General features: G+C 38.8%; 1 protein-coding gene across 1 annotated transcript in view; it reads left to right on the forward strand.

Annotated features, from left to right (window-relative positions):
- VPS53 (VPS53 subunit of GARP complex) overlaps positions 1 to 13,430 on the forward strand; it is an 833,787-nt gene that overhangs the window by 568,745 nt on the left and 251,612 nt on the right. The window lies entirely within an intron of this gene.

Below are 13,430 nucleotides of genomic sequence, written 5' to 3' on the forward strand. Positions count from 1 at the left end.
AGTCTTTGATTGATAATCTAGCTGCCATACACAAGCTTTATGGACAGTCAAGCAGGTACATGGTACTTGTATACCAGTTAGCACCTGTCTAAGCCTCCGAGATTGGCACTGAACATGTGTACAAAGTGCTTGTCTCCCAGTGTTTAAAATAAGGCTTTTTTTGTATGCTTAGGCATTATTAAGAGACTTTAATAACATCTTTAGTCTGCATATCAGAAATAGCTGCTATATTCTTCTCACAAGTGCTGGCTTTAACATGTGCATACCTCTAATTCTATTATTTCAGCTTATTCAACCATTGATTGAAATATGTTTGATTCTTTTATATCTGTTGTATTACTTTGTGTTCTGGAGTTTTGCCACCTGTTTTCATTGAAACGTTTTGCAGTTTATTATATTTATGACTTGGATTAAATGCAATTGAATTTCCTATGCATGAATTTAGAAGCAGTTACTATACAAAGGTGTATAGCTGCTTTTTATGAAACAATACTTTAGTTGTTGTACTTGGCTGTAAAATGTCTCATGCAGCTATAATAAATCTTTTGTGTATGATTTTTTTTTTATGATACACGGACTCTTCTGCTTTTACCAACCATGCTAAGTGGATCCGGTGCCTCGAAGGCCTAAATAGTTCTTACAGTAAGCTACTGTGTGGAGCCAAAACTGTCAGGGGTCTCTCCATTTTCTTGCCAGCCAATATCATTCCAGTTTTCCGTAATCCTGACGCACCCTGTCTTGATTTTAAATTGAAATTCATTTCATTTTCCTGCTTTCCACTTAATCAGAAATGTTTTCCATTAGTGTATTTGCCTTGCAGCCACCCTAAAGTTGAAAGAATTTGCACCATTAGCATAAGGCTAAAGAATGAGAAGTAAGGCAAGTTAGAATAACATTCCAACTTGTGCCCAGATTGTTAACATAATTGTACCATAAACATATTTTCTCCATTTATACCTGTGTATTAAAAAAAAAAATGTCACATTCATTATGTAGCCAGTGCTTAAAGGAGCAAACAAGTGCCAAAAAAATAAATAAAATAAAAATGTTATTATTACCCTATTGCTTGCATATATCTGTTTAATCCCTGCAAAAGGGTTAAACACATAGTTAAAGTCAGCTCCAGAGCAGCTATGTGTTACTGGGGGCTAGATGAACACATCTGGTGAGACAATGACAAGAAATAAACATGTTTAGTCACCAGCTAGTTCCTAGTTGTGCTGCTGCTGAGGATATGCTTTTCAACAAAGAATACCAAGTACAAAGTAAATTTGATTAATAGAATTGTTTTTAAAAGTGTTTTAACATAGCATGTTCTGTCTGAATCATGCAAGTTTAATTTTGACTTTAATGTCCCTTCTAGTAAAAAAAATAACATTTATTGTCTATTACACAATGTGTGCAGGGAAATGAAGAAACTTTTCATCCAGTAAAGCAACTTTTTCCAGCTAATGTTGTACGTGCTAAATATGTTTTTACTGCTTGTAAATATTAAGTGCAATCTTGAAAATTTGCAGCCACTAGTACCTATGCAATTAAATTGCAGCATACAAAATATCCCTTCAAGTGCCTACACTTTGGCATAATAAAAATGCCTAAAATTAAAGTAAATAACCAAAATAAGTAAGAAAAACACACAAATCTGATCATATCCATCAGTGATATAAGATGATATGTTGTTGGTAGTCAAAATGCCAATAATAACTACAAAACACAAAAATGAACAAATAAAAATAAAGTAACAAAAAAACCAAATGTAAGTGTCCTTCCCTTTAAGAGCTAAATTCCAATTTAGATAAGAAGCACAAAAGCAAAACGCATATAGGAAGGTGTGGGTGATTCTAAGGCGCTGTATCAGAGGAAGCAGCTAGAGGTATGGTTATTGTCATGATTGTAGGCTTATAACAGGGGAAAGTTTCTTGCAGTCACACACTTTGGCTATCTAAAACATAAGGGAAATGCATATTCACACAGAATGTGTAGTAAATATATTTCTGCCCCATTAGGCTTGAAGGGCCACAGACCTTTCAGATAAAAGGTTCAATGTCAAACTTTTGTTCTGGCATCAGGATTTTTAAGCCCTGCTGAGCTTATTTTTTCTACTGCACTAATCGGCTATTTTTTTTACTGCTATTAGTGTGTTAAGCAACAGTGCTTTAACCCCTTCATTTGCCCTATAAGTCTGTTATGACCAAGGACTGAATACACTGTTGTCAATAAATCAAGTGGTTAATTTACTTCTGCATGTAAAAAAGATTTAAAGCTGTGTATAATGAACAAATCTATAGTTCTATAGAGGTTGTTGAATCATCACTAATATCATTTTTATGGTTTGTTTGTGGAAATTAAAGTGGCTTGTTCACCCTTTAGATAAATAACTTGTTTTTTCTCTTATGATTTTTTTTATATAATACAGTACTAGTTTTCTTTTGTATGGTTTTGATATCATATGCAGAACTGATTTAGCTTGCAACATTACAATTGGAAATACATCCACAGTGCAGAAGAGTCTTCATTCCAAATAGTGTCCTTTTGCACCTACTCAAATATTTCAGGGTATTTCATTAACCCTTTCATGCCAGGTTTAATTTGTCTACATCGGAACAACGTTCCAACGATGTAAATAAATTGAAATCATGTGATCGCGAGATTTAAATGATGGGATTGGGTCAATGGGTCACAACGCTAGGCATGACCCTATCCTATTCAGTAAGCGTTGTTGGTTTCAGTACAGCCAAATGGCTAGGATGTTTCATGCCGTCCTAAAGCCCAGCACAGTTAGGACAGCATGGAATGTCCTAACGTCTGGAAAAGGTTAAGTGCCATAGCATTATTTTATAGACAATTAGCACATCTAGGCAAGTATTCCCAAAACTCAAAAGAGCTGTCCAGAAGTGTTTTTTTTTATGCAGCACCTACCCCATAAAGGGGGATCGCTGTGGTTAAACACAGTGCTGGAGGCAAAAAGCATGATATATTGTATATCTAATTTACATACCTTACCCAGAGTTCTCTTGGGCATTGGTAACAGGGATACTTGCCTAGATGTGCTAATGGTCTGTACAATTAACCATGACTTTAAAGTATTTCATTTTAAATGGATACAGGAAATATGTTAGTCATGCAGATTTTGAGAAATTATGAATTTTCTTTTGTTCATTAAAGGAAATTAAAATGACAAACCTTAAAAGGAGCCAAGAACCTGACAAACATGATTGGGTACATTATTTACTTTCTGCTCTGGCCTAGTGCATAGACACTTGTCCCTGGTACAGTTGTCTTACACCACTATATTTTAATACACAAATTAGAACTTTATATGCGAAGAAGTCACATGGTAAAACGTTTTTTTCGGCCTCCATATCATGCAGCTGAGTCACATAATCACTTCACAAGAGAAATAACATAAACCTCTCCGTTCCTCATTAATGTAGACATTTTTTCCTGTTTTTCAGAGCACATGCTCCATGTAGTTATTAACAAAATGTGTTCCATAAAGAACAAAATATTGAATTTGTTTCTTTTCCAGACTAGGGCTTTGGTTTTGTTGGTGCTTGCGGAAAATGAATCCTTTAAATTCATGCTTGTTCAGCTGTGTTGCAAATTATGGGATCTATTATTATTGAGCTTTTCATGGCAAGAGCATATGTTGCTCAGATTTTAAAAAAAAAATTTTTTATTTTTTTTTAAGCTATCCTTTTACAGTTATATGTGCAATTCAGTTATTTTTACCATGTGGTGCCTGATATACCACTGTATGATTTCTCTTTGCTGTGCAAGACTTTTGAATGCCAATGTTTAAGACTTTAATTTGCTTCTCTCTTCCTTCTGTCATCAGCAAGAGTCTTTACTGAAACTGTAGAATTACATATCCTGCTTGGAAAATGTACATTTATGAGATTTAGTAAAATGGAGATTTCTCTCATACTCGACTTGTGTTCTATAAAGGGACATTGTAATGTAAAAGTTAGTGATATGCTCTACTTCATTAGTAGCACTCATTTAATTTTTGCTCTACTTGGCATGGAATTATTTGTGTTTAAACTCCTGCAAAAACACTTAAAGGGACATGAAACCTAAGATAGAACTTACCATTTTAAACAGCTTTCAAATTCCATTTGCTTCATTGTCCTTTTATCTTTTATTGAAGGAGCAGCAATGCATTACTGGGAGTTAGCTGAAGACAGTGGTGAGCCAATGACAATAAGCATATATATGCAGCCACCAATCAACAGCTAGCTCTCAGCTCCTTAGCCTATCTAGATATGTTTTTCAACAATGGATACCAAGAGAATGAAGCATGTTTAATAACAAGTCAGTGAATTTGAAGGTTGTTTAAAATGTTATGATCTATTTGAATCTTGAAATAATTTTTTGGGGTTTCATGTCCCTTTAAGTTAAGTCCTGTCAGGAGCTGCAGCTCCTGAGCTAAACACAACCTGTGACTGGCAGGGTTGTGGGACTGCCTCTGTTGATTGGTTCATAGTGATTTATATGCTGGGTATCTTTATAGAAAGTCATACCTCCTTTTTCCAAAAAATCTTCTTGTCTTAGGTTCAGTTTACTGTATGGTCTTTAGGTCAAATTAAATATAAATACATGAAAAATTATCCCAAAAAGTGGTTCCTCACACAGTAAACATAACTAAAATTGTGCTCATGAAATCCACTACACCACTTATAAATATTTGTGTTTGTATATATATATTTTTTTTATTTACATGTCTAGTTAAAATTAAACTTTCATGATTCAGATATGGAATGCAATTTTAAACAACTTTACAATTTACTTTTTCTTTGCTCTCTTGGTATTCTTTGTTGAAAGCTAAACATAGGTAGGCGGTAGGCTCATATGCTAATTTCTAAGCCCTTGAAGGTCAACTCTTATCTCAATGCATTTTAATGTTTTTCACAGCTATACAGCGCTAGTTAATGTGTGCCATAAGGATAACATTGTGCTCACTTCTGTTGAGTTATATAGGAGTCAGCACTGATTGGCTAAAATGCAAGTCTGTCAAAAACACTGAAATAAGGGGGCAGTCTGTCATTTTTGTGATTATTTTGGATTTGCTTGCTAAAACTACAGTATTTGCTGCAAATATACGCAAATCGTTATAGTGAAATATATTTGGAGTTCTGATTATAGCTCTAAATACAGGGAGTGCAGAATTATTAGGCAAATGAGTATTTTGACCACATCATCCTCTTTATGCATGTTGTCTTACTCCAAGCTGTATAGGCTCGAAAGCCTACTACCAATTAAGCATATTAGGTGATGTGCATCTCTGTAATGAGAAGGGGTGTGGTCTAATGACATCAACACCCTATATCAGGTGTGCATAATTATTAGGCAACTTCCTTTCCTTTGGCAAAATGGGTCAAAAGAAGGACTTGACAGGCTCAGAAAAGTCAAAAATAGTGAGATATCTTGCAGAGGGATGCAGCACTCTTAAAATTGCAAAGCTTCTGAAGCGTGATCATCGAACAATCAAGCGTTTCATTCAAAATAGTCAACAGGGTCGCAAAAAGTGTGTGGAAAAACCAAGGCGCAAAATAACTGCCCATGAACTGAGAAAAGTCAAGCGTGCAGCTGCCAAGATGCCACTTGCCACCAGTTTGGCCATATTTCAGAGCTGCAACATCACTGGAGTGCCCAAAAGCACAAGGTGTGCAATACTCAGAGACATGGCCAAGGTAAGAAAGGCTGAAAGACGACCACCACTGAATAAGACACCCAAGCTGAAACGTCAAGACTGGGCCAAGAAATATCTCAAGACTGATTTTTCTAAGGTTTTATGGACTGATGAAATGAGAGTGAGTCTTGATGGGCCAGATGGATGGGCCCGTGGCTGGATTGGTAAAGGGCAGAGAGCTCCAGTCCGACTCAGACGCCAGCAAGGTGGAGGTGGAGTACTGGTTTGGGCTGGTATCATCAAAGATGAGCTTGTGAGGCCTTTTCGGGTTGAGGATGGAGTCAAGCTCAACTCCCAGTCCTACTGCCAGTTTCTGGAAGACACCTTCTTCAAGCAGTGGTACAGGAAGAAGTCTGCATCCTTCAAGAAAAACATGATTTTCATGCAGGACAATGCTCCATCACACGCGTCCAAGTACTCCACAGCGTGGCTGGCAAGAAAGGGTATAAAAGAAGAAAATCTAATGACATGGCCTCCTTGTTCACCTGATCTGAACCCCATTGAGAACCTGTGGTCCATCATCAAATGTGAGATTTACATGGAGGGAAAACAGTACACCTCTCTGAACAGTGTCTGGGAGGCTGTGGTTGCTGCTGCACGCAATGTTGATGGTGAACAGATCAAAACACTGACAGAATCCATGGATGACAGGCTTTTGAGTGTCCTTGCAAAGAAAGGTGGCTATATTGGTCACTGATTTGTTTTTGTTTTGTTTTTGAATGTCAGAAATGTATATTTGTGAATGTTGAGATGTTATATTGGTTTCACTGGTAAAAATAAATAATTGAAATGGGTATATATTTGTTTTTTGTTAAGTTATGCACAGTAATAGTCACTTGCACACACAGATATCCCCCTAAAATAGCTATAACTAAAAACAAACTAAAAACTACTTCCAAAACTATTCAGCTTTGATATTAATGAGTTTTTTGGGTTCATTGAGAACATGGTTGTTGTTCAATAATAAAATGAATCCTCAAAAATACAACTTGCCTAATAATTCTGCACTCCCTGTATATTTATTTCTGAAATGCCTTAGATAGGTATTATCTCAGAATTTTAAGAACAAGCCTAAGGGCATACATTCTAATTTTCTTTTACAAAGATATTACGAGTCCACGGATTTCATCCTTGTGGGATATTAATCTCCTGCTAACAGGAAGTGGCAAAGAGCACCACAGCAGAGCTGTATATATAGCCCCTCCCTTCCCCTCCACCTCCAGTCATTCTCTTTGCCTGTGTTATACTAGGAAGACATGGTAAAGTGAGGTGTTAGTTTTAGTTTCTTCAATCAAGAAGTTTTTTTTTTAAATGGTACCGGTGCGTACTATTTTCCTCAGGGGGATATGGAAGAAGATTTCTGCCCTGAGGTTGATGATCTTAGCAGTTGTAACTAAGATCCATGCTGGTTCCCACAAGACTTCTGAAGGTAACCATGAGACATCTTCAGTGTGGAGACTGGTTTCATGCTACAAGCAGCAATAAGGTATGTGCAGCTTTTTTTATTCTGAGGAGACTTGGTGGTATTACTGGAGTCCCTATTTTATATATATATATATATATATATATATATATATATATATCATTTGTTGACTTTATTGGGTAATATGACATGGGAGACAATGAAAAAACGATGTATTAACATTTTTTATTATTGGCATTCAAAACTTGTTTTTTATGGTTTGAGGGGTTGTTTGCTGTGTGTACATTAACTTTGGTGCAAAACTGCATTCCCATGCAGTTGTGTTTGGGCCTACTCCGGCATTTACCTTAAGGGGCGGGGCTTATTTTTGCGAGCTCAGATGTGCACTTCCTTCAGTCTAAGCAGCAGCAAGCAGTTACTCCGGTGGCTCCTGGACTGTGTAGCTGGTCTGAAGGGTTGGAAACTTGTTTCGAAGTACCCTGGGGGCAGGTAGGCGCCACAGCAGAGCTGGCAAAAAATTAGCGGCAACAAAATGCAGGATTTGCTATTTTAGCACGTAAAACATTGTGGCTCAAATCTTGGTCTGCTGATGTGTCATCAAAACATAAGCTTTTAGCTATTCCCTTTAAAGGTAAGACCCTTTTTGGGCCAAAATTGAAGGAAATAATTTCTGATATTACAGGAGGTAAAGGCCATGCCCTACCTCAGGATAAGGGGTAAACAGAATCATTTTCGTTCCTTTCGGAACTTTAAAGGAGGACCCCCCGCTTCTTCTTCTTCCTCAAAGCAGGAAGGGAATTTTTCCCAATCTAAGTCAGTCTGGAGACCTAATCAGAACTGGAATAAGGGTAAACAATCCAAAAAGCCCGCTCCTGCTCCTAAGACAGCATGGAGGGGCGGCCCCCGATCCGGGACTGGATCTAGTAGGGGCAGACTCTCTTTCTTTGCTCAGGCTTGGGCAAGAGATGTTTAGGATCCCTGGGCACTAGCAATAGTGATATAATAGTTTTCAATTGGAATTCAAGGACTTTCTCCCAAGAGGGAGATTTCATCTTTCAAAGTTATCTGCAAACCAGATAAAAAGAGAGGCATTCTTCCGCTGTGTAAATGACCTTTCTACTATGGGAGTAATTTGTCCAGTTCCAAAATAGGGACAGGGGTTTTACTCAAACCTATTTGTGGTTCCCTAAAAAGAGGGAACGTTCAGACCCCTTTTAGATCTCAAGTGTCTAAACAAATTTCTAAGAGTTCCAGCATTCAAGATGGAGACTATACGAACAATTTTACCAATGATCCAGGAGGGTCAATATATGACTACCGTGGACTTGAAGGATGCTTACCTTCATATTCCTATCCACAAGGATCATCATCAGTTTCTAAGGTTTGCCTTTCTGGACAAACATTATCAATTCATGGCTCTTCCCTTCGGATTGGCCACAGCACCCAGAATCTTCACAAAGGTTCTAGTGTCTCTTTTGGCGGTTCTCAGACCGCGAGGAATAGCGGTGGCGCCTTATCTGGACGACATTCTGATTCAGGCGTCAACATATCATCTGACAAAATCTCACACGGACACAGTGTTATCTTTTCTGAGAACTCACGGCTGGAAGGTGAACATAGAGAAGAGTTCACTTGTTCCACAGACAAGGGTTCCTTTCTTGGGAACTCTGAGACTTGGTAGCCATGAAGGTATTTCTGACGGAGGTCAGAAAATCAAAGATTCTAAATACTTGCTGAGCACTTCAGTCCATTCCTCGGCCATCAGTGGCTCAGTGTATGGAAGTAATTGGATTAATGGTAGCGGCAATGGACATCGTTCCGTTTGCTCGCTTTCATCTAAGACCACTGCAACTGTGCATGCTCGGACAGTGGAATAGGGATTATGCGGATTTATCTCCTCAGATAAATCTGGATCAAAAGACCAGAAACTCTTCTTTGGTGGTTGTCGCTGGATCATCTGTCCCAAGGGACTTGTTTACGCAGACCCTCGTGGGTGATAGTGACAACAGATGCCAGCCTTCTGGGCTGGGGTGCAGTTTGGAACTCCCTGAAGGCTCAGGGTGTTTGGACTCAGGTGGAGTCTCTTCTTCCAATCAATATTCTGGAACTGAGAGCAATATTAAATGCGCTTCAGGCGTGGCCTCAGTTGGTTTCGGCCAAATTCATCAGATTCCAGTCGGACAACATCACGACTGTGGCATATGTCAATCATCAGGGGGGAACAAGGAGTTCCTTAGTGATGATAGAGGTATCCAAGATAATCAGTTTGGCAGAGGCCCACTCTTGTCATCTGTCAGCGATCTACATCTCAGGAGTAGAGAACTGGGAAGCAGATTTTCTAAGTCGATAGACTTTTCATCCGGGGGAGTGGGAACTTCACCCGGAGGTATTTGCCTCATTGATTCTTAGATGGGGCAGACCGGAATTGGATTTGATGGCATCCCGACACAGAATGCCAAGCTTCCAAGATACGGATCCCGGTCAAGGGATCCTCAGGCCGAACTGGTTGATGCCTTGGCAGTGCCTTGGGTGTTCAGCATAGCTTATGTGTTTCCGCTGTTTCCTCTCCTCCCACGTGTGATTGCTCGAATCAAGCAGGAGAGAGCTTCAGTGATCCTGATAGTGCCTGCGTGGCCACGCAGGACTTGGTATGCGGATCTAGTGGACATGTCCTCTCTGCCACTGTGGAAACTTCCATTGAGACAGGACCTTCTCATTCAAGGTCCTTTCCAACATCCAAATCTAATTTCTCTGCAGCTGACTGCGTGGAGATTGAACGCTTGATTTTATCGAAGAGAGGATTCTCTGATTCGGTTATCAATACTTTGATACAGGCTAGAAAGCCTGTCACTAGAAAAATATATCATAAGATATGGCGTAAATATCTTTTTTGGTGTGAATCTAAGGGTTACTCATGGAGTAAAGTTAGGATTCCCAGGATTCTGTCTTTTCTCCAAGAAGGATTGGAGAAAGGGTTATCAACGAGTTCCTTAAAGGGACAAATTTCAGCTTTGTCAATTCTGTTTCACAAACGTTTGACAAATGTACCAGATGTTCAGTCTTTTTGTCAGGCTCTATCTAAGATTAAGCCTGTATTTAGACCTATTACTCCTCCCTGGAGTTTGAATTTAGTTCTTCGAGTTCTTCAAGGGGTTCCGTTTGAACCTATGCATTCCATAGATATTAAACTATTATCTTGGAAAGTTCTGTTTTTGGTTGCTATTTCTTCTGCTCGAAGAGTTTCTGAGCTTTCAGCGTTACAGTGTGATTCGCCTTATCTCATATTTCATTCTGATAAGGTGGTTTTATGTACCAAACCTGGTTTTCTTCCTAAGGTTGTTTCGAATAAGAATATTAATCTTCCTTGTGTCCTAATCCTTCTTCTAAGAAGGAGCGTATGTTACATAACTTGGACATGGTCCGTGCCTTAAAGTTTTACTTACAGGCAACTAAGGATTTCCATCAATCATCTTCATTATTCATTGTTTATTCTGGAAAGCGTAGGGGTCAGAAAGCTACGGCTACCTCTCTTTATTTTTGGCTGAGAAGTATCATCCGCCTGGCATATGAGACTGCTGGACAGCAGCCTCCTGAAAGAATTACGGCTCTTTCTACTAGGGCTGTGGCTTCCACATGGGCTTTTAAAAACGATGCATCTGTTGAACAGATTTGTAAGGCTGCGACTTGGTCGTCCACACTTTTGCTTCTTCTGAGGCTATCTTTGGGAGAAAGGTTCTTCAAGCAGTGGTGCCTTACGTTTAGGTTCCTGTCTTGTCCTTCCCTTTCATCCGTGTCCTATTGCTTTGGTATTGGTTTCCCACAAGTAAGGATGAAATCCGTGAACTCGTCATATCTTTGTAAAAGAAAACTAAATTTATGCTTACCTGATAAATTACTTTCTTTTACGATATGACGAGTCCACGGCCCACCCTGTTCTTTTTAAGACAGTTTTTCTTTATATTTTTTGTAAACTTCAGTCACCTCTGCACCTTTTTAGCCTTTCCTTTTCTCTTCCTATAACCTTCGGCCGAATGACTGGAGGGGAAGGGAGGGGCTATATATACAGCTTTGCTGTGGTTCTCTTTGCCATTTCCTGTTAGCAGGAGGTTAATATCCCACAAGTAAGGATGAAATCCGTGGACTCGTCATATCGTAAAAGAAAGTAATTTATCAGGTAAGCATAAATTTAGTTTTTCATGAAACTGCACTGGAGCTTGAAAATGCTCTTTAAAGTATAAAATTGTAAATCTTGCAACGGAGTTTCATTAATCTCAAGAAAGCCTTATATTTAAGCAATTTCAACTCAGTCTCTATGTTTTTAATTTGAGAGTTTTTGTCAGAAAACCTTCTTTAGCTAACGTGTTTTTAGGATACATTTTTAAATTTAATAATTTTTCCTCCTTCAAAGTTCTTTCTATTTTAGATTTCCCAGGTTCTTTGAAATTGAGAGCCTCTTTAGATGTTCTTCAGGAACCTGTAGATCAGGTAGTTCCAGGACTGAGTCAGTTATAAGCATAATTATTGCAGAGTGCCAGAAAAAAAAAATGATCTTCATGAATTTGGAGAGTTAGGGGGTGATTTATCAAGCTGAGGCAGACAAGGGCGCACATTCCTGGTGGAATTAAGCATTGCACATGAGCGCTATTTTGCCCTCACGTGCAATACCGCCCCTAGCCCGCACACAGCCAATCTCGCGTGGGCAGGAGCTGTCAATTTTCCCGGTCGGACTAGACCGCGGAGATTGAATTTCACCACTTTAGAGGTGGCAAAAGATTAGGGAAGCAGCGGTCTGTTGACCGCTGCTTGTTAAATACGGCGTGCAGGTTCTCTTGTGAGAACCTACAGCCGTAGTGGGTCGAAAGGCTTGCAAAGCCTTTATAAATCGACCCCTTAGAGTAGATGTTGTCTTTCTGCCAGTTGTATTCTTTGTCCTAGTTTTGTGAACTTGTTTTTGGACCTGGCCTGCATGACTGTAAATAATTCCAATCTTTTTGATGCAGAATCCATTTCTTGAAAAGGATTTCATGGAGAGGCTGTGACAACTTTGTTTTTAATGCTTTTATTTTGAAGCATAAGTTTTTAACAAGCTTTTGCTATTCTTTTGCATATTACTAAAGTAGTTACAGCTAATACTTAGGTACAAAATATTGGCAATAGTATGTAGACACCTGACCATCACGCCTATTTGAGCGTGTATGACATCCCAATCAAAAAATCCAAAACTCTGAGTTTTCATGGTCTACTACTTTGAGGTTGGGCTGTTGTTGTACATAGACAATTCTAGTTCACAACAATAGCACCCAGTTGGAAGATAGAGTAGGGCAGACATTTCACAAACCAACTTGTGGCTAACGTGGTATCCTATGACAGTGCCACATTTACTGTCACTAAGCTTTTCAGTATGACTTATTGTACAGCTAATGTTTGTCTATGGAAATGTCATGGCTAAGTGCTGGATTTTCTGTACCTGTTAGCAACTGGTGCGGCTGAAACACCTGAACTCAATAATTAGTCGGGGTGTCTACATACGTTTGGCCATGCAGTGTATATTTAGACTATTTTCTCTAAACAGTTTGAGGATGAAGCTTCCTTGGAGTTCTTTATCAGTTTTGCAACTTTTAAATTTTCTACATTATTATATTGATCTGGGTAAGTCAGTTCCTTGAAAATTAATATTAATTTTCTGAGGTGTTGACTTACATGTGCCCAGTGTGGGAGCCTTATTGGATAAAGATAAGGCAGGGTTACTGAAACTGACCAATCCTCAAACCACTTAATTTAAGTCCCAAATGATGTCAGTTGCACAGGTTCCAGATAGAGTTGCCATCTCGGCCATGTTTTCCTGTACCACTTATGAGTTATACATGCTGCAGGGTGTGCAGAGGGGAACATATGAATAGTGCTGTTCAGTGTCACTATTTGTGTGCTTTCCAGGGTTGAAATTCATGTTCCTCCCTGCACACCGTGCAGTATGTATAACTCATAAGTGTCCAGGAAAACATAACTGAGGTGGCAACCCTAGTTCCAGGGAATATGGGAGGTAAGCTTTAAATATTTCACACGTTTTAGTTACTTTCGTCTAATAACTGCCATATTTAGCCTGTGTATTTTAGAAAGCATGTTTAATATAAAATGCGGCACTAAAATGTGTCATGAATTTACATGTATTTTATTAATTGTGCAGCAAGTCCATGTCACACAAAAAAATGACACTGTGGAAAGTGAGCAGCCAAATTCTTTGCATGACAATATAGAGCCATGGGGCAATACAAAATAGTTATTGTGCTGCAGCAGGTAAAATTGGTAAAAAAACAT

Source organism: Bombina bombina, chromosome 3 (genome assembly GCF_027579735.1).
Source record: "Bombina bombina isolate aBomBom1 chromosome 3, aBomBom1.pri, whole genome shotgun sequence".
In the NCBI taxonomy this organism is placed as follows: Eukaryota; Metazoa; Chordata; class Amphibia; order Anura; family Bombinatoridae; genus Bombina; species Bombina bombina.